Consider the following 27840-nt stretch of genomic DNA (forward strand, 5'->3'; position numbering starts at 1 on the left):
TAACTAAGTTAAGTTAAAATTAATTAACTTTTTAACTTTTTAACTTAACTTTTATCTTTTTAATTTAGCATTATCCAACCTTGGAAATTAGTACTTTAAATGTATTTCACTTTATTTTCTGTTTACGTCAAGTTAACCTCCGTCGAGAAAATGAGATTTTTAACCTTCAATTACAATCTGAATTTTCGAATTTCAATGTAAATTTTCATATTGTTCCGAACTATATAAAAATCTGACAAAATTCGTACATACTTGTAAAAGCCTTAACAAGTTTTTACTATAAAAGTTGAATTATATTTTATTTATTTTTTAGAGGTTTAAATTATTAAATCTAGCCAAATTTATAACAAAAGAATCAAATGTGTTTTAAAAATCCAAGATTGCCGGCAGAGAGTTAAGAATAATAAAATATGAAATTAAATTATAACATTATAATAAAGAAAAATACTTAGATATTTGTTTCATTCAATGTTTTTCTACTATTGCGAAACGTAGTTTTCATTTTACAAATTGCTATGCACATTTAATTGTTACAATAATATACAATATCAATAATATAATATCAATCGATGATTAATGCTGCATACAGGACCGGCTCTGCATTTCTTGCACAGTTTAGCTCTTCTTTTGCTAGCTAAACAGATCATTGATTCGGAATCGGGTCGAGTCAGTAAATCGAATACGCTTTAAGTCTAATTTTAAGAACTCGACGTTATTTGTTCGTGCAAACTACGTGTTTGTGGATTACTATTTCGTAAGTACAGATTGCAAAATTTTCGTATCAAGCAAATGTTATCACGACTTAACAGCTTCAGACGCCATGTTACACTAAGAAATCGTAAAAATATTTCGAAATTTTTGGTCGTTCTCGGCATAAACTCCACCTCACAGACATGTATTAAAAATTATATGATTTAGTCGGTAATACAGACGGCTTCAGGATCCCCTTAAAAAATGTTTATTGACAAAACCAGAGTAGTAATATCACAATTAAATTAACTAGCAATTTAAATAATATTTGTGCTAATATAAAAAATAAAATCAAGTGTATACGCAAGTAAGATCCAAGAGTTAATTTCCCATAGACTTGCTAAAGTTGCTACCAACTTAATTTGCTATCGTTTGCAAGCAATTTTGGCGGATCAGCCACACACACACACACACACAGCCTCACAAAAATGTTTTTAAATTAATATAATAAATACATTACAATATTATGTTACCAGTAATGAAATATGTAATAAGTAATCAAATATATGTAAATAAAATATATTGTAATTTATATAGAGATTATAATTAAAAAAGCTTACATTGTCAATAGTTACTTAACATTTATTGCTTTATTAAGTAACTTTGCCGATCGAGGCTAGTCAAAGCGCCGGGTCGGATGCGGCATTCTTTGAATATTTCTAAAATCGGCATAAACGGAAATCTTATATTCACGGGCTCATAAAATCAATTCAAGGATCGCAGCAAGTACCAAAATTTAATCACAGCATGTCGTTCGTGTACTTGGTGATTTATTGATTGAATGTCTGTGTATGAATTTTTTTACAGTTTTTTTTTCTTTTTTTCATTCAACAATTTTCTTCGGTAATTGAATTTATTGAATAGAACGGTTGGACACCTTATGTAATGCTAAATGCAAGCGTATTGTAACTTTCAAGGTTTATATCTCGAAAAGTACTTTATGAACAAATATTTTATTATAGTGTTTTGAACAGCTTTCGGCGTGTGCTACAAGAATATACAATGAAAAATAGGGGATTCCATTTAAAAAATTTAAAGTGACATTAGCTACGTTTACACCGTGCGCTTAGTCCGCGACCTATACGATAGGTGTCTTTGTTTAACCTACAGGATAAACAAGGACATCTATTGTATAGGCCGCGGCCTAAACGTACGGTGTAAACGTAGCCATAGATCTTGGTGACGCCACCCAAAGTCAGACTGATCAGATCACTGAATAGGTCGTTTAGAACCCCACAACTTTTGTCTTAAACGTTTTTTTCTAAAACGCTCTGTTTCCGAGATAAAAGGAGCGTACGGGTCGTCTGAGATATCTTGTATATTATCGCATATTTCTCACTTTTTAGGAAATGCGCGAGTAATATTTTCATGAATGATTGCACTAAACATAATTCCGCAGGACAGGAAGCTTGCTTTGTTATGTTTTGTTAGGTACATAAACCTTACAAAGTTGATGATGAATATTTTAGCTGGGTAAAACATAGATTTCGTAATTATATTGTAATATTTACATATTTAACATCTATATTCGTAAATACGCGAAATGAGCTTCCTCAAAAAGATGTTTTTAAAATTCTTTCCAAAAACAGCAAATGCTTCTTAAAGTTTAATAAAAATTAGAAAAATGCATACACACATACAGAATTTTTAAGTTATCAACTACCGAGCGGTAATTTTTACAAAAAAGACAAACAATAAATAAATATTCGGAGAGACTTTCTTCCAGTGTTATAGCATCATTTAGTTTTCTTAGTACGGATTTTCTCAAAATTTTGTGAAGATCGAATTCGGAATTTTAGTATTTTTATTACAACATAAACAAACGATTATTAATTATTTTCCTTCCGATTATTTTCTTTCCGATTTCTATATAAAATAAAAATATTTTCCTATAAAAATATTGAATAAAAATATAAATACTGTCTTTAAAGAAGATTGTTGTCTGCACTTTCTTTCGTCGCGAACGCATTATGAAGGCGTCAACAAAACAACATTTGCAAGATGGCATCTTGAGAGCGGTGAGAGTGGAGGAAAAAAAGGAGGAAAAAAAAGCGATTGAGAAAATTCTCGGCTCGCGTTCGTGTACGCGATCGGGAGTGCTCACGCGTATGTAGACACGCGTATGTACGCTCGCGTATACAATGCGCCCTCGCGCATAAGAGTGCGGCGAGTCGTGCAACGCGTGTGTGCATATGTCGATCGCGCTGCGTGCGTGCGTGCGTGCATGAATGCTCGCTCGAGCATTAGTGACGCGTGTAAGTGCGCACCGAGTGTAAGTAGGCCACGGGCTTTCACACGATAAGACCTTATCAGACGCGCGCGCGTAAGCCTTTGGTTCGTATCGCGTGCCCTCTCGGCTCCACCACTGCCCCCTAGACTCTACTGTTGCTTCCTCACGATCTGACCCCCTCCTCTTTGCTTTTTCTCATATGCGTCCTCTTTCTTCTGCCCTTTTCGTCTCTGTTGGCAATATCAAGAGATTATCCAATTCTTGTTGTCGTATATGTATAGCGGGTATAGTGCGGAAACTTTTTTTTTTAATTGTTATCTCTCGAACTGTTGCTTTAAATTAGTCTTTCTTAGATTAGTAAGATAATCATGAGGAATTTTATCTTTAAAGAACTGTATTCAATTTATTTGAACGATATAGAATGTGTTTATTTCATCTAGTTTTCTTTGTTTTTGATTCGTATATATTTTCCAACATTATTTTTGTAAATTAACATATATTTTTATTTGAAAGAGATAAAAAAAAGGAACGTAACATTTCACGCGATTCAGAAGTTAACCTGAAAGAGAGTGTAGATATATTTATTATTTGATTATATCAATCTGTATTCAGATTACGTATACCGATCTTGAAAAATTTCCGATACAAATATACATAGAGAATGGGAATAATTAGATTGTATTATCATAAACTTCAAATAGCCGAGTGATATCAGAAAACAACATAGTGACGACTATTAGACTATATCGTCTTTTAAGGCTACTTTGTTATTTAGGATATAAGTAATGTCACGTTCAGAATAATTTCATTATGCGGATTGTTGCCTAAATGAGAAAAAAAGCAATTCCGAAAGTTTTGGAATTTCAGTTTTATTACTTGAATATAAGGGAGAGCTTGAGATTTATGAGAGAAGAAAAAATTGGAGCATTTTGAAGATTTCTAGGTAGGGACGTCGTCGGCATAAATATTGTTTCTACCGGAAAAGGGTAATATTAAGATAGAAGGTCAGACATTTTTCAGTTATAACAGTTAACACAGTTATAATTATGAGGTCGGGAGTGACAAGCGAAAGTTGGGCTGAAAGTATTGCATTTCGTATTTTCTGTTATTTCATTTTACTTGATTGATTTTGGACCATATTTCTTTGGCAAGCATGTAATGCAAAAATTTTGATGTATCAAAAAAAGGGAAAGTGTTCGAAACAAGAAATACTTATAAGCCGTTCTTTAGAAAGTCGCAATATAATACAAAAAGTAATTCATTTGAAACGGAGCATTTATTTAAAGGTTTATAAAAGCTTTTACATGAACATTCTTTGTCAATTGTTTTCCTTCAGATGAATGATTAGAATTTCTTTGATCGTACCCATTTGCTGTCTTTTACGAGAAGAACATAAAAGACATTCACACATTTCAAGTTTAATTTAACAATAAATCATTTGAACACGTACTAGAGTCATGTTATCTTGCCTAAAAGTAGATACCAGTAATAATGGATGACTAATAGCGAAGTTAAATTATGTATATTTAATTAGTCCAATTAGTGAAGCTAAGTTTCAGGGGAAGCTAAGCGTCCAATTAACAATCGCTTATTGTCCACATAAATTCAAGCGGCTATCTGCTTTGCATTATTTCATAACGCCTCTATGCGAGAGAAATTTTCTTCGCACGAGCGCGCTTACGAGCGCGACGAGATTTTCTCCACGTGTCACGTCCCTGGACCGCATCGGGACGCGTTAATGCCGCGTACAAATAACAATGTGGAGACCTTGAGACTGCAATGGTGCAAGGCACCGAGCGCAAAACGTTCGCATAACGCTTTGCGGCATATTACATAATGACCCGTAATGCGAATGCAACGTCGCGTCTGCCGTGTTCAAAATTGAGTGAAAGATTGGGCTGATCACTGTTTAGAAAAAGGTAGAAAGATAGTTTATGCGCACCCAAGAGCGGCGTTTAATTGCATTACTGACATCAAAGTGACAGATTGTGTGATTGATTCCATATCATATAAAGGCTTATCATGACTGAAAAACTACAAATATCAAAATATCAAAAATTGTTTTAATAAAAGAAGTAATCCAGATAATCTTGAGCTAAGTACTCTCAAATCACAACATCGAAAAACAATTTCTCGTCTGTCTCGACGGCGTTGCAACATATTTCTTTTTTTTTTTTAAGACAAAAAAAATCTTTGTTTGCCCACATTGTATGGCGACAACATATCGCGATGATGAAATATTTTAGTGTTATAAAAACCTGTCGAAAAGTGTAGTCGTACGTAGAGCTAGCAACAACATACTTTTTCGACGACTGATTGAAAAAAATTATGAAGTTATCCATGTCTTTCCTCTCGACAGTCGTGTTTAAAAAATACATTTTTAATACTCGTTTGAAATGTCTTTAATGATTTTTCCAGATAATTCAATCGTAAGTCCGAATCCTACTTTACATATTCATGTTTCGTATGACGATGCATTATTCGTAATTTTATTATCGATCGCGTTATAGTTCGCACGCAGTCTCTTCAAGTACTTTCTAAAAATGTAAAAAAAATAAAAACAATACATTAACTCGTTTTGTATCGCGGCGAATCGTAGCCGCATATAATAAATGTTAAGTATATAGGTAAGAAATGTTGTAAAAGTACGATCGTTTGAAGAGGTACCGCGACAAGAAAGTACTGAAAAAGAAAGCAGACGGGAACAACGTAATTACGAATGACCGTGAATTAATGACATGACGCGAGCTTACGAGTTGAGTGAGAATCTAACTGACGCTGAATAATTGAATCCTATTTGAAGCTAATCACTCCAGATACTTATCTCATATTCCGTCTATACGATTGTAGTCACTTTTTATGAATCATATATAATGGTTATATATAATTCAGAAAACAATTCAGCTTCATTTTCTGCATATCTCCGGCTATAAGTTATGGCACATCTTGCCTATTCTGAATGTATACATATACATGGCATATTTAACAATTAGCAAAAATTGTTAGTGAATAACTAAAGCCTTAACAATCTAAACTAGAATTTTAGTGCTTAAATAATCTTTCTGCTGTGAATTTATATACATACATTCAATGTGAATTTATATAAATCCCGTTCTGCAAATTGCACATTGAAATAATTTTCAGTCTTAAAATGCAATCAAGTCGAACTAGAATAGTAATATCACAAATTAAATTGACAACGATTTAATAATATTGATACTAATAACCATCTTAGAAAATTTAAATGATTTGACAATAATAAGCTATTGTCTTAGAAGAAATAATCTTTTAAAACTATAAATAATTTGCAGAAAAAAAATCATCAAATTAGTCTGCACAAGTAAATCTCTCAGAAGCCAGCCAGATCAAATGAAAAAAATCAATTCATAAAATAAATCAATTATGATTAATTTTTATTCAGTTTACAATTGATTTATGGTTAATATATGATTTATTTTATGATAAATTCATAGAATAAAAAAATTGAAACAATTTATGAATTTATAAATTGTTCTCTGAACACTAAAATTAAGAAATTTATAGAAAGTAGAGTTGACCAATTCGCCATTTAAGAGGTACTCGATAATTTTACGATACTTCATTAGCAGGTATCGCTATACGTTTTCGTCTGTAGTTTTTGTCATCCTTGGATGCATCGGCTCTGAATGACGATTGCGTCAACGCCTCTGACTATTCCCATCGGTGGCACGAGCTGTCGTTTCAGAAAGACGACCTCTTATGCAATCCCGCCGTTGTTTTTTTCCTATTTTCTTACGGCGAGGCGCGTGCGCGTGTGTATTCTTCTTTGGAAAGTCGAGGTCTCGGCTTATTATCTGGTTACGTACGTGGAAAAGAGACCTTATCGTTCGTCGCCACGCTGCAGATCCGCCATCCGTGCTCCGTCAGCATGCGCGTCAAGCGCGTCGTTTTGCGAAAACCTTCGCGGTCGCGCATTCAATTCGCCTTTCACTGAATCGCATCGGTAATAACGCAGTGTTTCTCAAAATTATAACGATCCACATTGATGCTGATTATCGCATTAGTCAATGACGTAAATTATTAATTTCGTGCAATTTTCATTCCAATTATGCAGTTTTTTTTTAAATACCTGCCTATTAACTTAGCTAATAAAGCGAGAGGTATAAATAAAAAAGGGAAAAACAGGAAACGCAAAAAGAAATAATTGACCAAATATTAATTTAATTAAGTTAATTTTATTTTAATGATAATATATATTTATTAGATTATTTAATAATTAGATTTTTTTATTTTTTTTTGTTGCGTACCAATTAAAAGATTGTGTCACTTAAAATTACTGTGAGTACCTACTTTGAGAAGTACTGCTCTGAATGGACCGTCTCCTGAAAATTTCAGAGACTAGTTAAAGAAATTAATTTTAAAAAACATTAATCATCTTTTTGTTATAGAATTCTGTTGCTTTTCTCAAGGTTGCACGGGATACCACTTTGTGCAACGCGCGTTTACGATTGCGTTTTTGCGCTAACGTCTCCCAGAGCGAAAATTCTCGCGGACTCCGATCCCGATTGTATTTCGACGAGTGAGAGCGTGCGCGCTGCGCTCGCGAGCGTTCTGTGAACTACTGTACGTGCAAAGTAGAAGGTTACCGCATGACATCAGCCGAAGCCATTAACTACACTCTATTACTTCGTTCTCCGTGATGATAGCACAATCGCATTTTCTTCTATTACCGATATGCGTACGAGGATGATGTGCCGCGGTTCAACGATGAACTGATAAAATCGGCGTCGAACGAAGATGACGCGGTCGCGATGCTAATGTCACTTGCACGCAAGCGGGACACCCCGGGCTAATTAAAATCTTGGTAACGCATGATTAGCGGACGAGTTTATTGAGTGAAATAAGAGCAGATTCACGATAAAGCGCGCGCGTTATGTGCGCGTTCGCTTACGTCCGACGACATCTTTTCCTCTGCTAATAAAACCGCATAACGATGTCAGCTTGCGCAACTAGTTTCACACGTTTTCAATTGTCTGAGGCATTGGACCCCAAACTGGGGCGTGAGGAAATTCTTGAGCGAGGGAGGCGTAATAATGGCTTCTTGGCGGCAGAAAAGAGACTCGTTAGCATACTGAAAAAAAATTAATTGTAACTATTTCACGTTATCGTTCCAAATTATTAATATTACGATAAATATCTTCTATCTATAAATGAGGTTGATTACCCTCTCAATATGCGTATATCGCGCGGAAAAGTATTACAAAGAGATGCATTTGTCGATCTAAAGTCACGTTCGCTTGGCGAGCAAGCTCGGGCATGCTGATATTTTGCAAGCCGCGCAAATATGTGAATATATAAATGTCCAAGATACTCATCAATCTTTACACCTTCTTCCATCTTCTGGAAAAGCATGACAATGAGGTCGGATTCTTTGCGTAGAGCAATGACGACCTCGTCGAGATTGAAGCTGGCGATCTGACTTTGAAGGTACCTATTTTCTTTTGTACCTTCGACGAAACTGTTTGACTTGGAGTAATCGCAAAATATTTGCGAACGAAATTATTCTGGGATCATCCAATGACATAGAGTACGAATTACGCTATCCGTATCTAAATAATGTATTAAATGTGGTCCACAAAAATGAGAGAGAGGGAGAAGACAGTGAATCTTCCTCTTTTTTTAAGATATTGTGATTGGTTGAATCGGAAGACATAGGCGTCTTTGCGTTCTATCTCTCTCATTTTTGTCGAGCAACTTTACACACGGATGGCGCAGTCCACGCTCTGTCTTTGGGATCATTTGATTCGGCTGTTGATTACGAATTGACACTGATTTTTTTAATTCTCGAAGTGCTCGCGGAACTCCGTCGTCTATTTCCCGACGAGGTGAGCAAATAAGCATCTGTCGATGCTAATGACAAGTGCACACGCCCGTGCAACCTCGTTCCTATTTTAGAATCCACTCGTATCTTTCCGCGAAGAGGCGTTACCGCCTTTCATTAAGCACCGCGCGACAAAAAGCGCCACGCTCTAGGACGCTCGAGAATCCTTTCGCTCGCCGTGCCCGATTATCGATCCAATCTGCCGCACGTGCGTATTTTTCTTATCCAACCGTATGTGTACATGTAACAAAAATGATCATAAATGTTATGCTAAATCGTAGAATCCATAGTCATATTTCCGGAACGAGATTTCGCAATCGTGCAAAAAAGCAAAGCTTATCCATTAATGATACAATCGATATAATAAATCAGAGGAATGTTTTATCATTTCAATTTATTAATTTTTCTTTAGGAAAAATTTAATCGGTGACGTTAATAACAACGTTATTAAATATCGAATAATACCTAAGATTCAATTTGGATAAACTGATTCTATTTTATAATTCTCTTAAAATTAGATATAAATATTTCCGCTTTTCTCTCCTATTTTCGTTAAATTAATTTTTAAATCATATTGTCGAATAAATTTCTTGATTAAGTTTTTACTTATTTCTGTGTTGGGAGTACATTAATATTGATTACTTTGTCGAGAGTCATATCGAATCAGATGTGAAACGTATGTCTAGTTAAAGTGTGTAACGCGCGCGCGAGGCTCGTGTGAGCCTGAGATTGCAACCTTGAAACTGGGCACCACCTCCACCTTCGTCACTTCCATCAACAGGGCACCACCACTATTACCCGTGTACGACGAGCAAACGGTCGACAGCCGGTAGCAGCAGCGGCGGAAGGAACAGCGACGGGTACAGCAATGCAGCAGCAACAACTAGTAGAACAAGAGGAGAAAGAGCAGACGCCGGATGGGTAGGGCGGAGGGAGGGAGGGAGGGAGAAAGGGAGGACTGTAGTGTTGGCGGAACGAAAGAAAGAAGGATTTCTCCCCACGCAGGTTACACGAGGCCCTTTCCTTTTCCCGTGACTCTCCCTCTCTTCTTTCCCGCCCTCCCTTTCCGTGTCCGGCTTTCAGCTGTGAGCTCGCTCGTTGTGCACACAGGGAGCAAACCGGATTCGCAATAAAACGAATATCCTATCTCGAAATACGCGGGACCAGCGAGAGGATCTAACATACAACGTTCAAACTGGATCTCGGTCTTTCCACTTCTCTTTCTCCTTTCGCACAATCTCTTTCGTGAGAGATTCGCCCTTCCTCTCGCTCATTGACCCGAGTGAAAGGGACGTCGGAAGAAGGGATAACTAAACCGGCATCGAGTTGTGAGAAAGGTGCAAGTACGATCCATTGCCAACCATTTCGCCGGATGAGAACATTTAGAAAAGAACGACGAAGACGTAGAGAGGTAGGAACTGAGAAAGCAAATTAATGAGTTGGGGTGAAAGAGAGGTAGAGAAGGAAGTGGATTTAAAAGCGGTTGAAAGGAAGAATAAAATTATCACACAGAAAAAAGTCACGATACTCTTGCAATTTTGTTAAATATTGTCACATAATTATGTTTTGCTTCCGATATAATTTTTTAAGGTAACTATTAATTTAGGGAAATGAGAGAAAATCAATCTATTTGCAAAATAATACTGTATCCTTATTTGTTTACAACTTGGCAAATTTGCCTTTTTCTCAAAACTGTTTAAATTTATATAAGTTCGATAAATTTACATATATAAATTTAGATAATTATATCTATGCAAATTTATCTATTCCTATAAATAAAATCGAGAAAATTATATAGAGTCCGACCGGATAACATGTAAAAACGGGCATAACGTGATTCTTTGTAAAAAAGTAAAAAAATATATAGAATAAAATTTTTCGATTTTCTGCTTAGATTTCAAGAAAATCGAGTTTGAAAATCCGCTGTGTATATATGCTGTTATGGCTAAGTTACGTAAAAACACAAAGAAAATTTTTAGCGAACAAAATTTTATTTTATCAATTACTGTATTGCTGGAACTGTTCTCGTTGTCGGATACATAACTGTGCTCGCCTAATTATCGATGCCTGAACCCTCGGCAACGTATTTTGGCATTCAGTTCCAGCAATACAGTAATTGATAAAATAAAATTTTGTTCGCTAAAAATTTTCTTTGTGTTTTTTCTTAAATCTAATAGCTTATAAATTCCGTGTAAACATTGTTTACAAATACTATACGCGTTATACGTCGCTCGACAAACCGTAGCTTAGCCGTAACAGCATACGTACGCAGCGGATTTTCAAACTTAATTTTCTCGAAAACTAAACAAAAAATCGAAAAATTTTATTCTATATATTTTTTTTTACTTTTTTATAAGGAATCACGTCGTGCCCGCTTTTACATGTTATTTGACCGGATCCTGTATATGTATGTACGAAAAAGATAGTACATATGTGCTATCACCTTTTGTTTCAGAGTATATTTATAGCCGCATGAATCGTTGGATTATATACAAGACATAAGTAAATTGAAGATAATACCGAAAAAATTCTATTCAAACATTGCGATTTCAAGAATTGCGATTATCTACTACGATATTAGTCGAGTATATTAATAAAGCGTTATTAAATCAGAATATATTAATAAAATTTAGACTATTTTTCTTGCAATCTATTTATAATTAATTAATTAATACTAAACTGATATTTTTAGTATTAAAAAATTTAATAACATTAACAATAAAGTGTTAATTCGTACTTTTTCAAATTTACATTTTAATTTTGACAATTTTAATAATTATTAGACATTTAAAAAGAAAATATTTTTTACTACATTTAATATCAGAAAGCAAATAATCTGAGTCAGATCATAATATATAGAATAAATAGAAAATTAAGAAAGTCATAAGACGTCGTATCGCGAGACCACGCTATTTGAAAAGGCTGAAGCTCTTGGAGCCTCGGAAGCGTAAACATGCCACGAAGGCGAGAACGGGGGAAAGAGCAGAGTGTTTAATTGCATGTGTGCCGAGGGACGGAGGAAGAGGACCTTGTGATTCTTTTCTCTCTCTCTCTCTCTCTCTTTCTCCCCTCCCTCTCTCCTTCTCTTTCTCTCTCTTTCCTCTCTTCCGCGCATAATGATAAACAGCAGCCGCGTGCTCCCTGCAACGATTATGCAACGCGCTTGGCCTTCTCGTGTACTGATTGTAAATTAGACCGCATCATAAATAAATAAATAGTGCTGGGGCGCGAGCGGCATCGCCAATGAGTATATCGATGGACCAGGCTTGCGGCAATCAGGCATGAATTAATTATATACCGCGCAATTAATATATCAGACTGCGATAACGCGCAGCGCAAATATTTGCGCGAAATGCATCGTCGTGAGAATTGCAACGCTTCTTCCGGAAATAATGCGCTCGCTTTTACACGTCCGATAATGATTCAACTCGGCAAGTTATGCATCGATAAATCACTTCGCATGTCAATTATATTTATTTTTTTTAATTTTCATAGTCGTGAGATTTTATGAAATAGACGGATGCTTATAAAAAAGAAACCGACTGATAGTCAATACCGGGCATGCTAATCTCGAGAAATCTATACGAGGGATATTACTCGTTCGCAAGTTTATATTTGCCCAAAAGGTCACGGATTTCTCATCGATTAACGATTAAATGATCAGTTGAGCAGTTGACATTTTTCATGATTATGCAAAAAGGGTAAATCTCGGTTGTCGGACATTTATTATTCAGTTTAACCTATATAATTAATCAATAATTAATAATTATTATGATATATTTCAAACAGCAAAAAACATATTATACGTTACTGCTTATTTTATTGACTAATTGTTGTTTAGCATAGAGTTCTAAGTCATCGATCTAACAATTATTTAAAATTCTTTACAAATTGAATATTATGTTATAAATACAAAAATATGAATTTTTGTATTTATAACGTAATTTTAATTACTTAGTGTTTACAAAAAATAATTCGGATACATCACACGTATATACTACATAAATTCGCACGCATAAATTCCAAAATTAATTGACCAAAAGCTATTGTTACGCAATGTTGTAAAGTATGCCATTAAGTGCACACTATATGCGAACTTCTGAGCGTTAAGGAGATTTTCGCGCTACTTCCTAGTCAATAGAGTTTATTCACAATAATATGTAAAATAATTAAAATGGAATAAAAAGGTTACTAACAATATCTTATGCCATTATACATAATTATTGTTAATTTTATATGTTACTAAATATTTTCAAAATGACAAAATAAAAGTTATAATATTGCTCATTTGATGTATACGCATCGCTGTCCATTTGACATATATTCTAGCTGTTTTCATTGAAGAATATAAATTTCTTGTAAACTGTACGGTCAGTTTAAATGAAACTTTACGAGAACAAACTTAAGTGTTTATTTTATGATTATAACGATTTTTAAATTGCTGTCTTATACGCAAGTGCCTCAATTTAAAAGAGAATAACTACAGAGAAGGTTATATACCTTCAACTTGTAATGTAAAATTCTATAAATTTAGAATTAAATATCTTCAAAATGGTACGGTAAAAGTCAATGAAATTTTTTCTAGATATTATTGATATTATTAACTTTTGCATTACATGTATATTATAGACTTGTCTTATTTTTCATCAAACGCGAGAACCTCTAAGAGAATCATGATAAATTGTGATTCTTCGTTTCGTCAGCTGTTTTTGTATCGATGAGCGCGGAAGGCCGCAGCAACTAGAAGAAGGAAGCTGAAAAATGGTATGGATGCCGTCACAAAAAAAAAACAGCCGCATCAGCTGTTCCACGACCTCCTTTCGTCCGCGACGACCCTCGGATGAGATTCGTCTAATGCGCTAAGTATAGCCGTCGTTGCTGCAATCTCGCGTACGCATCGTCATGCGTACCAGATCTGATCGGGATGACAATCCGCCTTGGACTGACGAGCGGCGGGGATAGTGACATGAGAACGAAAAATGGAGTTGGCCGCACATTACAAGCAAATTAACAGCGAGGACAGCATGAAAGTTCACAAGCAAACCGTCTACTACATATTAAATAATGATGGCAATTAAATATTTTCAATTCTTGTTAACGGAGGCGATTAAGGATGACGTTTAACGAACGATGCAACGTGAAAATATGCATGCGAGAGAATATTCGGTCTTCAATTGACTTGCATAACGTGCTTTTGACACGACCCCATCGCGACTCTCGTTACAAAATGTTGGAAACAATCGCGCGCCTTCAATGACGACTTGGTTATATAAAACGGTGACAAAGCAGTACATTTATTAATCCGACGTGTTTCCGACGTACTTTCCTGACGGTCGAGTTTTTTTTCACATAACCGTTTTTACTAAGCTTTAACTAATAATTAATCCATACTATATTTCACTCTGGTACAAGAAATGTGACGTAAGATTTGTAAACAGAAATTAAAATCATTTTATCGTCGATTTAATTTCTCAACGTTCTAATGAATAAACGAGCATTTTCTGCAGCATCGAAATCTTTGAATTAAACAAAATTATATTGATTTCAATTGCGGCTCTGGTTTTCCGATTACGAGCTACGTGTTCACAGAGCGAACGAAACACCGCGGTCCAGTCGCGAACGGAGTGGTGGACATTAATCGGACGGTGTTTACCGTCGAATCATTCAAGCATTTCGCGATCGATCGCTCGTAAAACGCTCGAGTCGCTGCAACAAGCGACCGGCATGTCGATATAATTCCACCTGATGAGAAAGAGACCTTTACGTACCGCCTCCATATTTTCGAGAGAGAGAGAGAGAGAGAGAGAGAGAGAGAGAAAGAAGAAGAGTAAGGAAGAATGAATGGAAGAGTTGTTTGGAGTTATAGGAGAAAGGCGCAAGAAAGGAAAAGCTAGACTGAAATAATGAACTGTTCGTTGTTTCACGAGCGCATAAAGATAACGTGCCACGTAATTTATATTTCAATTCAGTAGAAGACATTTTCTTAAAATCTTTTTTCTCCTTTCCATACCCAAATTGCCATGTGTTTCAATAATATAAAATGCTGAAAAATTATATTAGTAGAAAATTCTCAACATTTAAATTTTGTAATTTTAATAAAAACTTTTTTTTATTTTACATTCGATAACAACGGATAAAAGGAACAATACGCAATATAAGAAGTATAGTAATATATTAAAAATCAATGTAAAAGAAGAAAAGTAAATCGAAATCGATCAACTAATATTAAGAACGGCGTTTAAAACGTCAAAGATATAATGGCGTAGGAGGAGCGATACTTTACCAAAGACTTGAAAGAAAAAAAGATAGAAAAGATGGAAGGATAGAGGGCGGAGTAAGAATGGATACTTCACCAATGATGAACTAGAGAAAAGACAAAATGTCTGGAAGCGAAGCAAAACGGAAGAAACGAGAGAGGGCGGAGTAGAAATCATAAGTGCAGAAATAAAGAGGGGAGAAATATGTGAAAGAGAAGACGAATGGATACAACGGAAGGAAGGAGAGTGTCAGCAGGTTGTGAAGGGCACAGAACGACTAGAGGAACTAGGAAGAAGCTAATAGTAGATCACTGCGGCGCTCGCTCCATTCTTACGTATTTTACGCGCGCGCAGGCGTGAATGCTCGTTCTTATATTACACCATTGCAACGACAAGGAGTGCTTCCATTCTGTTGCATCCGAATGACAAGGATAGGAAAGCAGTGCATAGAGTTTGGATTGGTGTGCGTCTTCACGTACACGCTAGAGCAGTACCGAGAGAAAGATAAAGGAGGGGATTAGAAGAGGGAGCGAGAAAGCGAGATTGTAAAAGGGAGACAGGTCGAGTCAGGACAGAAGGATAGGGGTGAGAAAGAAAGAGAGAGACAGGAAGACGGCATGGGAGAATCGTGCTCCAATAAAACGGACGGAGACCGGAGAGTGTGCTCTTATCGCCTTGTGCATGTGCACTGGCGGAACATGTAAACCACAGCGTGTATAAACGAAGACGTGCAATATACACGTGAATCTATACACATGCGTAATCGCTCGTATGTTACACAAAGAAGGAGAGGGAGAGAGAGAGAGAGAGAGAGAGAGAGAGAGAGAGAGAGAGAGAGAGCGCTATATCTCACCAATAAGACCTAGGCAAGAGAGCTATTTGTAATGCAATAGTGAGAGCACTAGTGGGGAAAGGAAGAGTGGAGGAAGGTAGAGGTAGGTGGAGAACTCCTGGTGGGGGAGAAAGAGCAAGTAAGGGAGAACGGGAGATAGACAGATACGTAAAGAGAGAGAAAGAGAGAGAGAGAGAAGCAGAGAGATGAAAAGAGAAGAGGTGGAGCAAGAGTGTGCGAACGAGAGAAAGAGGAAGAGGGAGAGAGAGAGAGAGAAAGAGAGAAAGAGAGAGGCAAAGGAAAGGTGCCACTCAACATAGAGCCAATACTATGATCGCTTTACAAATAAACTCACGGACTCGCAAAACCTCTTCCTCGATGCAGAATATAACGTCGGGAGCAAAGAGAAACGCGCTTTTCGGACCCTCAACCCTTTCTGGGCCTCGTAAATCTACGGGGCCCACACCTGGCCTCTTCTTTGCCACTACCACCCGCCACTATTACAGCTACTGCTGCTATCACCATCGTCGTCACCATGACCACCACTACCGCCGCTGCTCGCCGTCGTGGTTGTACTCATTCGATACACGTTACAGTATCGCTGATGTACCACCACTACAACGAACGGGTAACCACCACTACCGTCGCCGCCTCCTGCCAACCAACTCTACCTCTCTTCGCGCTTACCTAGGACAGAGAAAGAGAGAGCGCGCGCGAGAGGGAGAGTGAGAGCGGGAGAGTGAGAGAGAGAAAGAGAGAGGTAGAGAGTGAGAGAGGGTCCCGGCTTTGCGCAAAAGTTACGACGGAGCGAGGAGCAGTGAGACACATCGCGGAGACCGGAAGAGAACCCTCTCTCCCTGAAGAAGTCCTCCGATGTGAAGAAAGAGAGAGAAAGAAAAAGAGAGAGAGAGGGGGAATAAGAGAGGGAGAGAAAGAGAGAAGATAAAACAAGGAGAAAGAGAGGGAGAGAAAGATAGACAGACAGAGAGAGAGAGAGAGAGAGAGAGAGAGAGAGAGAGAGAAAGAGAGAGACAGCGAACACGCGCGAAAAACATACGTCGACTCCAATCGAGAGTGTCACCGCTTGTGCGCGCGGGAGTGCGATACGGACCATCACGAGGAAAACTGACAACGTCGTTAAGTGTCCTCTTCGTTGTTCGCCGCGTGTTCACATTGCGAGGACACGTGGTAACCATATAGTTCTCCTACTTCCGGATATCCTACGGGAGTGCGCCAATTCGATTGGATCTCTTATAATTACCTGAAGCCTCAAGTGATCTCGTTACAAAGCGCAAATATTCACGATTGTGCATTGATGTATACTTCCAATTGCTGTAGTGACGAATTCGGGAAACAGTAGATGTATCTTCTGCTGTGACAAGTGCTTTTCACATGTAATTACCACCATTTTTTATTAGATACAAGAAAAATAAGAAAACAAAAAGACAAATAAGCAGCGTCAGTCTATTGAGAATTTTGCCCTTTAAAAGTTCATTGATCTTGATTATGATCGGTTGCTGGATAACAAATACAAGGAAGTAAAGGAAAAAAAACAAACAACAAAAAGAAGAGAAAGAAGAAAAAGAAGAACAAGGAGAAAAACAAGAAGAGAAGAAGAAATTAAGAGAAGAAGCCTCGAAACTGAGACCAGGACTCGCTGTACGCTCGCCACTTACGTACCAGCAAGAGCGGGCCGCGTTGTGTAAGAGCTGAAAGTAAAAGTTGAAACCGTCGACTTCAACTCACGGGAGCGCGTATTGCGCGCGCTAAAATTCGATCTTGCCTCCTGTAGGCTGGGTACCACCGAATATCTCTTGCCTCTCTCTTTCTCTGCCCGTCTTTCCCGGTGACTTTCCCAATTTGTTCTTCCTCCTGAAGAGAGAAAGAGAGAGAGAGAGAGAGAAAGAGATACGAATAAAACAGTGAGAGTGTGTACTCGTGCGTGCATCCAGATTCGCATGATCGCGGATTCCCCTCCGGCGCCCTTGACGAGAAGTTTCGCCGATGCGGAGGATCTACGCGTTCCGGAGAAGTCGAAGAGGGCGTGCTAGGGAAAGAATAAGGAGAGAAGAGAAGAGGAACGGTGCTCCATTCATTGCGTAACAACGTTTTCTAGTCCGCTACCTCGCGAAATACACTCGCGCGTGGTATTTCGTTCGTGTGCTCGCGTTTGCGGAGGTGTATCAGCGCGGGCAAAGGTATCGCACGAGTTTTTCGTCATCGGGGTTGGATCAGGATCGCGAAAACGCGAGTGATTGAACAGTTACGGTCGCGAGCGACGCGGCGCTGACAACGAAAAAGAACGATGGAAAGTGATCGGTCCCGCGCGTTTCACTCCGTCCAGCGCGAAACGCGAATGTTCAAGGTCACAGTCGTTGGTATCCCACCGGTAATTCATTTCCGGAGTTGCTAGAGAGTGGTCTTCATCGTCGTCGTCAACGTCGTCAACATTATCATTATCATCATCATTATCATCAAGTGGCATCCCGGTAGCACCACCGTGGAAGGACTCGACGTGCGGTATTCGCGTGCGAATTTAACCTGTCTCTCTCTCTCTCTCTCCCTCAGTTCACGATCGACAGCGCGCTCGCTTTTACCTCGCCGCCTCGTCCGGGCGCAAGAAGTTTCGCAAAAGGGATTACAACACGCAGAAGAGAAAGGAGACAGACAGACGGAAAGGGAGACGCGGAAGGGAAAAGGACAGCGAAGAAAGAGAGAGAGACAGTTCGAGACGGAGAGGGAGAAAAGGAGAAGCAAGAGAAGGAGGAGGAGGAGGAGAGGAACAGACCGCGATACGACAACCGTGTGCGCGAAAACCGCAGCAGGAGGAGGACGAGGATTTCTCGCGCGGAGGACAAGAGTCCTCGCGACCGTCGCGTGGTTCGACGACGAGGACAAGGAAGACGTCGAGCGAGCCGCGGCGAGAAGGCTCGCTCTCTCGGAACGAGAAGAAAGAGGCGGAGGACAGACCGCGATAGCGAAGGACGAGTCTGAAAGACGATCCGGATGTGGCGAGATCTACTCGCTTTCCGTTCTCCCGCCGCTCTTTTGCCGATCGTCACGGTGCGCCGCGTCGCACGACGACGTTGAATTCACGAAGAAGGCGCGAGAAATTTGATAATCCGCGACGAAAGACCGTACTGAATACGGGGAACCGCCGCGGCGGCGTTCGCCGGGGACACGCGGCCGAGCGGAATTAAAAGTGCGTTTAAAAAGGTTAGCGGGATAAAAAAGGCGCGCGCGCGAAAGGATAAGAGAAAGGAATAGGAGCCACCTCCGAGTCCTTGAGAGTACCCAACGGGTAAAAGTGCCGCGCGCAGAGCCAGCCGGTTGACCCTGGGCAGTCAACGGAGCAGACCCCGTTGGAGAGAAAAAAAAAAGTTCTCCGTCATCATCGTCATCGTCGTCGTCGCCCTTTACCGTCGTCGCGGACGTCGTCAAGGATCGTTCCGTTCCGGGCTGACGAATCTCTCTCCACGGCGAATTTCCGCGAGTCGAGTTTAGATGATCTAAATCGAGGAAGCGGGTTGTACGTAGTGTGCGCGCACACTTGCGTTGCGTGTATGCGTGCGTGCGCTGCGTGACAAAACCACGTGTGTGACATCGCGCAAGCGAGCGCGAACAGAAAAGCAGCGAGACGAAACGTGATGACGAGGAGGATCGTGAAAAACGGCTGATTGCGAACAATCAACGACATCCTCGACGACGGTGCATCTTCCTGTTTTGATCGATCGCCGTCGAGTTTCGTTCGTTTCCGTTGAGACCATGTGCAGTTGCGCGAAGAACGCGTCCACGAGTGTAAAGTGATACAAAGTGCCGGGTGTATCTCGAGTTCGCCGCGAGCGTGCCCCTCGTGCACGTTTCTTTCGTTCGACGTTACCCGCTGCTACTGATTTGTTTCTCTCGTGTCTAGTGGTTGTGATCCATACCGCGAAATATCAATGTACGTCACGTGCTCGCAACGTCGTCCACGTCGCCGATGTCACGGGATCTCGGCTGGTCGTTGCCGGCTCGCCAAGAGAATGTTTTTCACGTTTTTCATCAACTCGACGAGATAATCCCGTGGGATATATACTACGTCGCGTTGCTCACCCTGGATACCGATTGCACGTTAGGCAGCGAGTGCAGCAGTAGAAAAAGCACAAGGTAAGAAAAATGAATACGGTTCTGTGCCTTCGAAATTCTTTCGAGTGGGATCTCACCTTAAAGAGTGAAAATTCAGCCAGTCTTGAAAAGTGACTCTATTTTCAATCTTTAAAAGTGAGATGATTCACTCTTCAGCGTGAAATTTACTCTGGAAGTTTTATAATAGAGAATAATCTAAACGTTATTTCGATTATGTTATGCTCTTTCTCTTCCCGGGAATCTCTCTTCTTGAGGAGACCGAAACGACTGACGCATCTCTTTCGTCGATCGCTAATTAATTACGCGATCGCTGCCGATCGCCTTAATCGCACCCGGTAAATCAGTAGTCTGCTGCAAAAGGTGATTTAGAGATTAACACGTTCATTGCCACATGCAACGTACGACACGTTTGTTTCTTCAGTGATATATTCTACGTTTATGCTGGCGGCCGAACCTGGCGTGAATAATCGACAGGTGCTATAAATGCTTGCCGATAAGCGCAGATAAAAAGCCTATAAGTTTGTTTTTCACGCCAGTTATGACTTGCTGACTGTAATTGTGGCGAAGAATAACTGTGTTAATTTTACCACGTTCAGTGAACGACTCGGAATACGTCGTCTTGGTATGTGGAACTCTAGAGACACATTACTCCAAAATTGTTTACACGAACAAAACTATTCCGAGCCGATGATTCTGTACAATTGCTGATGCATAATATTCCAATAGTACATCAGTACAGAGATAAATAAAACGAGGTAAAAAGGAGGCCTATAATTAAGAATAAAATCGCGTTACGATATTGCGATATTAAAATTACTCGATCTTTCTATATCGCTCCGTATTTCGATGAAGTTGTTCTCTTGCGATGCTAGTTCGGCGCATTCAAGCGAGGGTTAAGGATGATCGATGATGTAATGTTGACATAAGTGTTGGAAAATGTTTGCAGTCACTTTTACGGATATGATACGATAAAGTGAAAAGATACAGGTATTGATCTGTGACGATGATCGGCGTTAATCGCGCAAGAACGCGACGATTCTTCAGTACCTCCTTGAATTTTTCGTTATTCATAGATATGGATTTTCGTTCGTACATTACGTGACGCAGCGTGATACTACCTAATCCTAATTATTTCACTTATCGTCAAGACTTGTGTTATTTTGTATCTAAATGAAACGGTGAAACTGCTAGTGATAATGAGGCAATTGTCGCGGTTATGAACTGACATTCCACGCGATTGGATGCAAGAGGCGGTGCAAATTAATGCGGCAACATAATTGGTAGTAAAAACGACGGCCAGGCCTAACGTGTAACGAGAGACAGGTAGATAGATCGCAGCGAACAGCGCTGACAATAGGAAAATATGATCAACGGAACCACGAAACGCAAATGACATAGTTATCGTCGCCTAAAAAACTGTTCCACTTTCCGTTTGAGAGACCACGTTAAATTATATAATACATAGGAATATATGTAACATAATGTAACTAAACTCATTAAACAGTAACTACTAAACCGGCGAAGCGTGAATTTTTATTGCTTATCACACCAACAGCTATCTTTATTGTTTAATTAAATATATATGTTTATTTTATTTCTAATATCCCGCGGAGAAACTTTTTGCCGTCAGTGAAATACAACGAACGTAATCGTAGAGAATCTTTCCAGTCGCGCAATTCGATGGAAAGACGCGAGAATTATTCAATTACATTAGTACGGTCGCGAAAAATTTTTTTTATCAATACTTGTTTATTTCTAGTACTTTATACCATATGTGTATTTTTTTAAAGTCACTTTACTAATAAATGTGTTTACACCAAATATATGTTTGACAAACAAACTTGCTACATCGACGTTTTTATCGCCGATGATTCATACGTACGGAAATTTTGAAAATACTTAACTGCATTTCGTTGCGATTATTTTAAAATTGTCCCGGGAGCAGGACAATATGAAAGACGGGAAAGACAGGAAACGAGTGAAACCGTTCCTGCAGCAAATAAAATACATTAATATCGTACGTCGTAATAGGTAGCTGTAAACTCTCTTGCGAGGGACGTAGGAGACGCGGGAAGACAGGAAAACTTCTTCTGAGCATATAATAATTCAAGTTCAGCGGCGCACCATGGTCGTTATATGGACGATTGTTGTGTAACCGTTTCAAAAGAAAAAGACAAAAAGGAGAAGAGGAAGAAAAAAAAAAAGAACCGACGAGCCGCTCCTCTCGCAGCATCCAGTGTGGTCATCAATGGCGTGGAATGACGAATCAGAGAGAAAAAGCGATCTCTTGTCAAGGTCGCGTATCGAAAGGTGCCTCCGCGTTCGCCATTTCGCATTCATCTTGCCATTATCTCTCGGACGAGAGCTCGCACGGCGCGTTCTTACGTAGTCCACGAGCTGCATAGAGTGTGCATCGGCGCGAGTATATACCGCGAATACAACAACGAAATCACCATCTCGAAGCCCCGAAAGGTGAACCAGTCGAAATTCCGTGTTCCCGCGACTTTTTGCTCGCGCCACATCACGCGCGCGTTTTCTGGATACGACAATAATCGCGGCGCGAGAAAGTTTCTTTGGTAAGCGATAGCTGATGCAAGTACTCCTTTTTCTAAGTTACGCGTGAAAATTTAGTTTGCCCAAATCTAATATTACTATGAAAAAAATTTGCTTAATTTTCATGATCCAAATTCTTTTTGACAAACATAAGGAAATAGCACCTTTTTTTTGTGACACAATGTTTATCATTTATTATATATTTTTCTACTTTTACCTTTATTATTATTCTGTATTATTATTCAACGCGCTTGGGAATCCCCTCTATTTTATTTATTTATATAATTCATATAATATTATATAATTGTAAATTAAAAATAAAGAAAAATAAATGGGCAATAAGAATCAGGCGCGGTAATATTAATTATTTATTCTTTTCTTCTTTAAATTATTCTAGAATTTAAATGTTTCGGCTTCATTCCGAGCCATCGTCAGTGAACAAGGCTACTGACAGATAACCAGGGATAATTGTATAATTGTGTCTTTATCCTTCTAGATTATCTCATCTGAAGCAAAAAATTTTTAAATGATAAAAGATTTTTAAGTTTATGAAATTATTATCTCTCAACTGAAGCGTATCAGCATTCAAAGAAAATCAAAAAAAGCTAATTTTTCTGAGTAAAACCGATGTTGCAGCTGATAAGTTTTAATGCTTAAAGGCGTTTAACATAAATCGCAAATGAGTTTCCTCACGTTAATTAGCGATAGCTTGCTACGGAGTCATTCGCACTACCGTCTGCGCGAATAAATTTGACTATGTCAACCGTTCGATGTCGCTAAACTATACATCGAGAACCTAATTCGCAGCGGAGATTTATGGCCAAATCATTTAACGTGCGACTGCAAACATTTGACGATAATTATTTATGCCTCCGAATACATTCTATCGTTACTCTCCTTAAATTTACCGAAGCCGCTTAGCAGAGATGTCCAACTCGATGTGCAATTATCATGTTGTACGTCCATGAGAAAAAGATGAGCGAAAAGAGTATCTCTGTGCCAGACAATTATGAATAATTAATATTTTGCGTTTGTTAATCAAAGGAGGAAAATATTGTGAACGCGTCAAATATTGCAAGTAACATTTCGATAGGAAAGAATTCTTTCGAAATTAATGCCCAATTAAGGCTCTCTTCTTTTTATAATCACAAAATAATAGTTTACATTCGAATGCCATGTTAATCAACACTGAATTATTTTTCAATTTATCATAGAATTTAATTTGTCATTATTATTGATCACTTTAATTAATATTTTTCAAAAATATTTACAATTGCTATAAGTAATCGGTAGTAAGGTAGAAGTAGGTTAGAAGATTATTGCAATTAATTAATGAGATAATAAATGATTTTGTAATCTGCGATATTATCGCACGCGATGTAGAGCGCGCATTTGATACGCATTGATATCAATCAACCAATATGGAAAAATTGGTATAAACCACGAAATAAATGATATTCGCAAAGTTAAGTTATTCCTGTTAATGACGGACAGCCTGTTGGATCGAATACGAATTTAATTATTAATAAAGTTTCTACTCATTTTCAAGGGAAATGCTATTTTTGAAACGTTCGCGAATAAACGGAATGCACGTGGATTTATTATCGTAACGTTTATCAATGACTCTATTGAGAATTCTATTATCGTCGCTTGATGTCATTAGCGTGGATATCGCGAGATAAGTGCAATCCAGATAAACGACCAAGTGTTAATAGGATATTCGTAAACCTCTTATCGATCTCGATATCGTTTTCCGCGTTTCCAAAACAAACGCTCATAACGCTTGTGCAATCCTTTCTTTAGATAGTTATGACTAAAACAGTAATTAATGCCCGTTTCAATGTTTAATTTTAATCTCGGTTCAAGTAACTCTTCATTTTTTTCTAATTCTAAGAAGAGTAAATTAAGCCGAGATTAAAGTTAATCTTCATTGGTAAAAACGGGCATTAATCTTTTAAGATTATACATGTCTCAGATGGATGCAATATGATTAAAGCAACATTTTTCTTACTAAATTGTGTAATAAAACGTGACGCTTAACAAATATATAAGATAAAAAGAAAAAAAACGATAAAATTCTAAGGAAAAATGATATCCTACTTGCAGCGTGAATTGCGTCAATTCATCTTGAAAGAAGACAATGCACTTTTCTTCGTGCTTCATATTTTCGCTTCGTACTTTTCCACCTTGCACGGTTCGTCCGTTCTCTTCTCAGGCGTTTCTTCTTCGCGTATGCGATAAGATGCTTATTAAGACGCGCTATTCCCGGCATGCCAGGTTCGGATTGGCCGAACGGTGCGTTAAATGAAGTTGCAATTAAGAGAGCTAAAAGCCACTCGGCCGACTATGCCTTCTCAAGGCCTCGGGCCTCGCCAGAGCGTACTTCCGCTTCTGATTAGCTTCCTCTTTTCCCACATCGTCCTCGCCAAGCTCGCCTTCCCTCTCTCCGCCGCTCTCCTCACATCCTCCTCCTTCCTTCATCCTTTCTCTTCCCTTCATCCTTTTCCCTCCTTTTTTTCTCCCTTATTTCCCTTCACATCTTTCCTCGTAGTCTCTCTTTATCTCTCGGCCTGTGCCTTATCTCGCACCGTGGGAATCCGCGCGTGCGATTCGCGCCGCGAGGGAGGAAGTTCTTATTCCCGTTTCTTGCAAAGGTGCTTCTCTCTTTTCGCGTATTCGCGATCGATCAACTTGACGCGACGTGACTTCGTTCCGCGGATCCACACTTGTTGATCTTACACCGAGCTGCGTGTATTAATATCTTACCAGTGGTAAGATATAACGCCGGTTTAATCGTTGTTGTCGAGAATTACAGAAAATTTTGGTGTTATTCGTTATTGAAGAAACAATTAATTGATCATTCGGAGTTTGATTAAAAAATTTTAAATAATTAAGAAAATAATCATTTATTGTAAATAATTATAGCGAATCTTAGAAATTAATCAATTATAAATATTTCTATCTCTCTCTCGAGTATTAATGTTTAAAATAGACAATTCATTGTATTCTCATATAGGAGTAAGTACACTGTTAAAAATAAAAAGTTAATTTTAACTTAAAGACCTGTGCAGTGTACTTTCTGAGATATGCAAAAATGTTACAATTAACATTTTTTGTACAAAAGTGTTAATTTTCATATTTTTGCATGTTTTAAAAAGTCCACTATACGTTTTTCAGTTAGAATCAACACTTTATTTTTAACAGTGTAAATTATCGCATAATTGCTGCATACAATGGAATGACGTTTGATTTTTATTTTTAGAATTCCTCGAGAAATTTTCCATCAAATAGTCAATCCGATTATTAGACACATATGACGGTCGAATGCTTGCGCAATATCGACCTAATGCGGGTGCGGTTATGACGTGTAGATACGTAGGACGATATTTTATCTGAATCCACTAGGTCGATGGGGACATATTCGACCTAACGGTATGTAATGCGGAGCGGTTTGCATAAAGTAGCGCAAAGTTGCAAGTTTACGAACGCGAATAAATTTACGTACGTAATACTCCCTGTCTACGCTCGGTGGCGTGTAGAATCGCGGGCAAAGGTGTCGGTTTGTTATAAACGCATCAGGGAATTTAGCGTATAACTGTCCGGAAAAGTTTTTCCGACCATTTCATGTTCAACTGGAGGCCAAAAATTACTCGAAAACGAGTAATAATAAATAACGTTTCCGAAAGGTTCGAGGTTACGGAAGTCATCTCGCTGTGGCCAAGAGATGTCACCCTCCTTTGCTTTATTTCATTGTAATGAGAGACAAATTCGGGAATTATTCATGACTGTCCAAAGACATGACATCCGAACGAAAAGACTTTCGTTACAGGAAACTCGCTAGTAGACCACAAAGGAACCTGGGGAAATGACCGTTCTATTACAGTTACCTCGCGTGTAATAGCAAAATTAGCCGTGAAAATCGATGTGCGAGCGAACGTGGATAGTTATCGCTATGCATTTGTCGATCCACCGAAGGGAATTTAATTGAACGAGCGCAGTCCATTATTGTTCCATTGCTGTATCGAAGTGCATTAGAATCTGCGTGTGACATTTATCAACGTGACATAAATCGATGAATCCTTCATAATGAATAATTATGATCACGTCAAGATATAATTCGCTTTTTCAGTCGTCGGAATTGAACACGCATTATCAGATGTTCTCAGATCTTTGCAAGCAATCTATATAAGGAAATACGTATCTAGCTGCTAAAAAAGTAAAGTGCAGCTCGGCATAGTAATTGCATACTTGGGATTGAAAATTTCCATTTAAAAATCTTTCCGTAATGTACATGGAAAGATGGTTTTGATGAAGTATCTAAAAATTTAACTAGATACAGATTTGAAAATAATTTTATTGAACTATCAAAATAATTATGTAGAATGCTTAAGCGCTAATAGCAATGTTGTAAAAAGTTTCAACATTCTAGCAACCTGTTTGAGCGTCCTACATAATTATTTTGATGGTCCATATAAAATTATTTTCAAATATGTATCTAGCTAAATTTTAAGATACTTCAGCAAAATCATTCTTTTCGTGTATAGACTTTTTAGCTGGTTATAAATCTGCGAAAATAAGTTTTGTTAGACTATGGTATTATAAAATAATTACGTAGAACATTCAAGATAACTGATGGAATGTCAATACTTTTTACAGCATTGCTCATTATGTTTGAGTATTCTACACTGGGAAAAAAAATTGTTAACTTGACTAAATGCGTTTAAGTCGTAATGATTATTTAGTTCAAGTTATATATTTAAGTTAAATATACGTGAGTCATGTCAACGAAATCTTGCAAATTTAAAATATGTTATTTGTTTGAATTAACAAATATTTGCTCGACCATCCGGCCCGAGACCGCTGCATTTACATCAACTAATATTTTTTCTCAGTGTAGAATAATAATTTTTAAATTTTGACAATCCGACAAAATTATATTCAGATTTGTATCTAGCTAAATTTTTAGATACTTGAGCAAAACCATTCTTTCTGTACATATGCCCCGTTTTAACACGAGGAAGCTAGAAGGAAAATAATTTCTGATCCAGATACAACGCTCGCTTGAACATTAACGGGTTAAGAGCTCTTACAGTTCTATCAATAATCCGCCGGACGGCGATTAAGGATACGAAATTCACTGTTTTCCTCGCGTTTACTAAATGGCCACGGCGGCTTGCGAAAAGCGTGACTTCAACGATTTAGGACGTTAGGCGAAAATGTTTCGTTCGCCGCG

General features: G+C 38.3%; 1 protein-coding gene across 1 annotated transcript in view; it reads left to right on the forward strand.

The window, feature by feature from the left end:
• The first annotated feature begins 16902 nt into the window (after positions 1–16902).
• ken (zinc finger and BTB domain-containing ken and barbie protein) overlaps positions 16903–27840 on the forward strand; it is a 38767-nt gene continuing 27829 nt past the window's right edge. Inside the window, exon 1 of the mRNA XM_018447788.1 lies at positions 16903–20075. The gene's annotated coding sequence lies outside the window, so the exon portion shown is untranslated. The remainder of the gene's footprint in view (positions 20076–27840) is intronic.

This window comes from Mycetomoellerius zeteki, unplaced genomic scaffold, assembly GCF_001594055.1.
Source record: "Mycetomoellerius zeteki isolate Tzet28-1 unplaced genomic scaffold, Tzet1.0 scaffold211, whole genome shotgun sequence".
Classification (NCBI taxonomy): Eukaryota; Metazoa; Arthropoda; class Insecta; order Hymenoptera; family Formicidae; genus Mycetomoellerius; species Mycetomoellerius zeteki.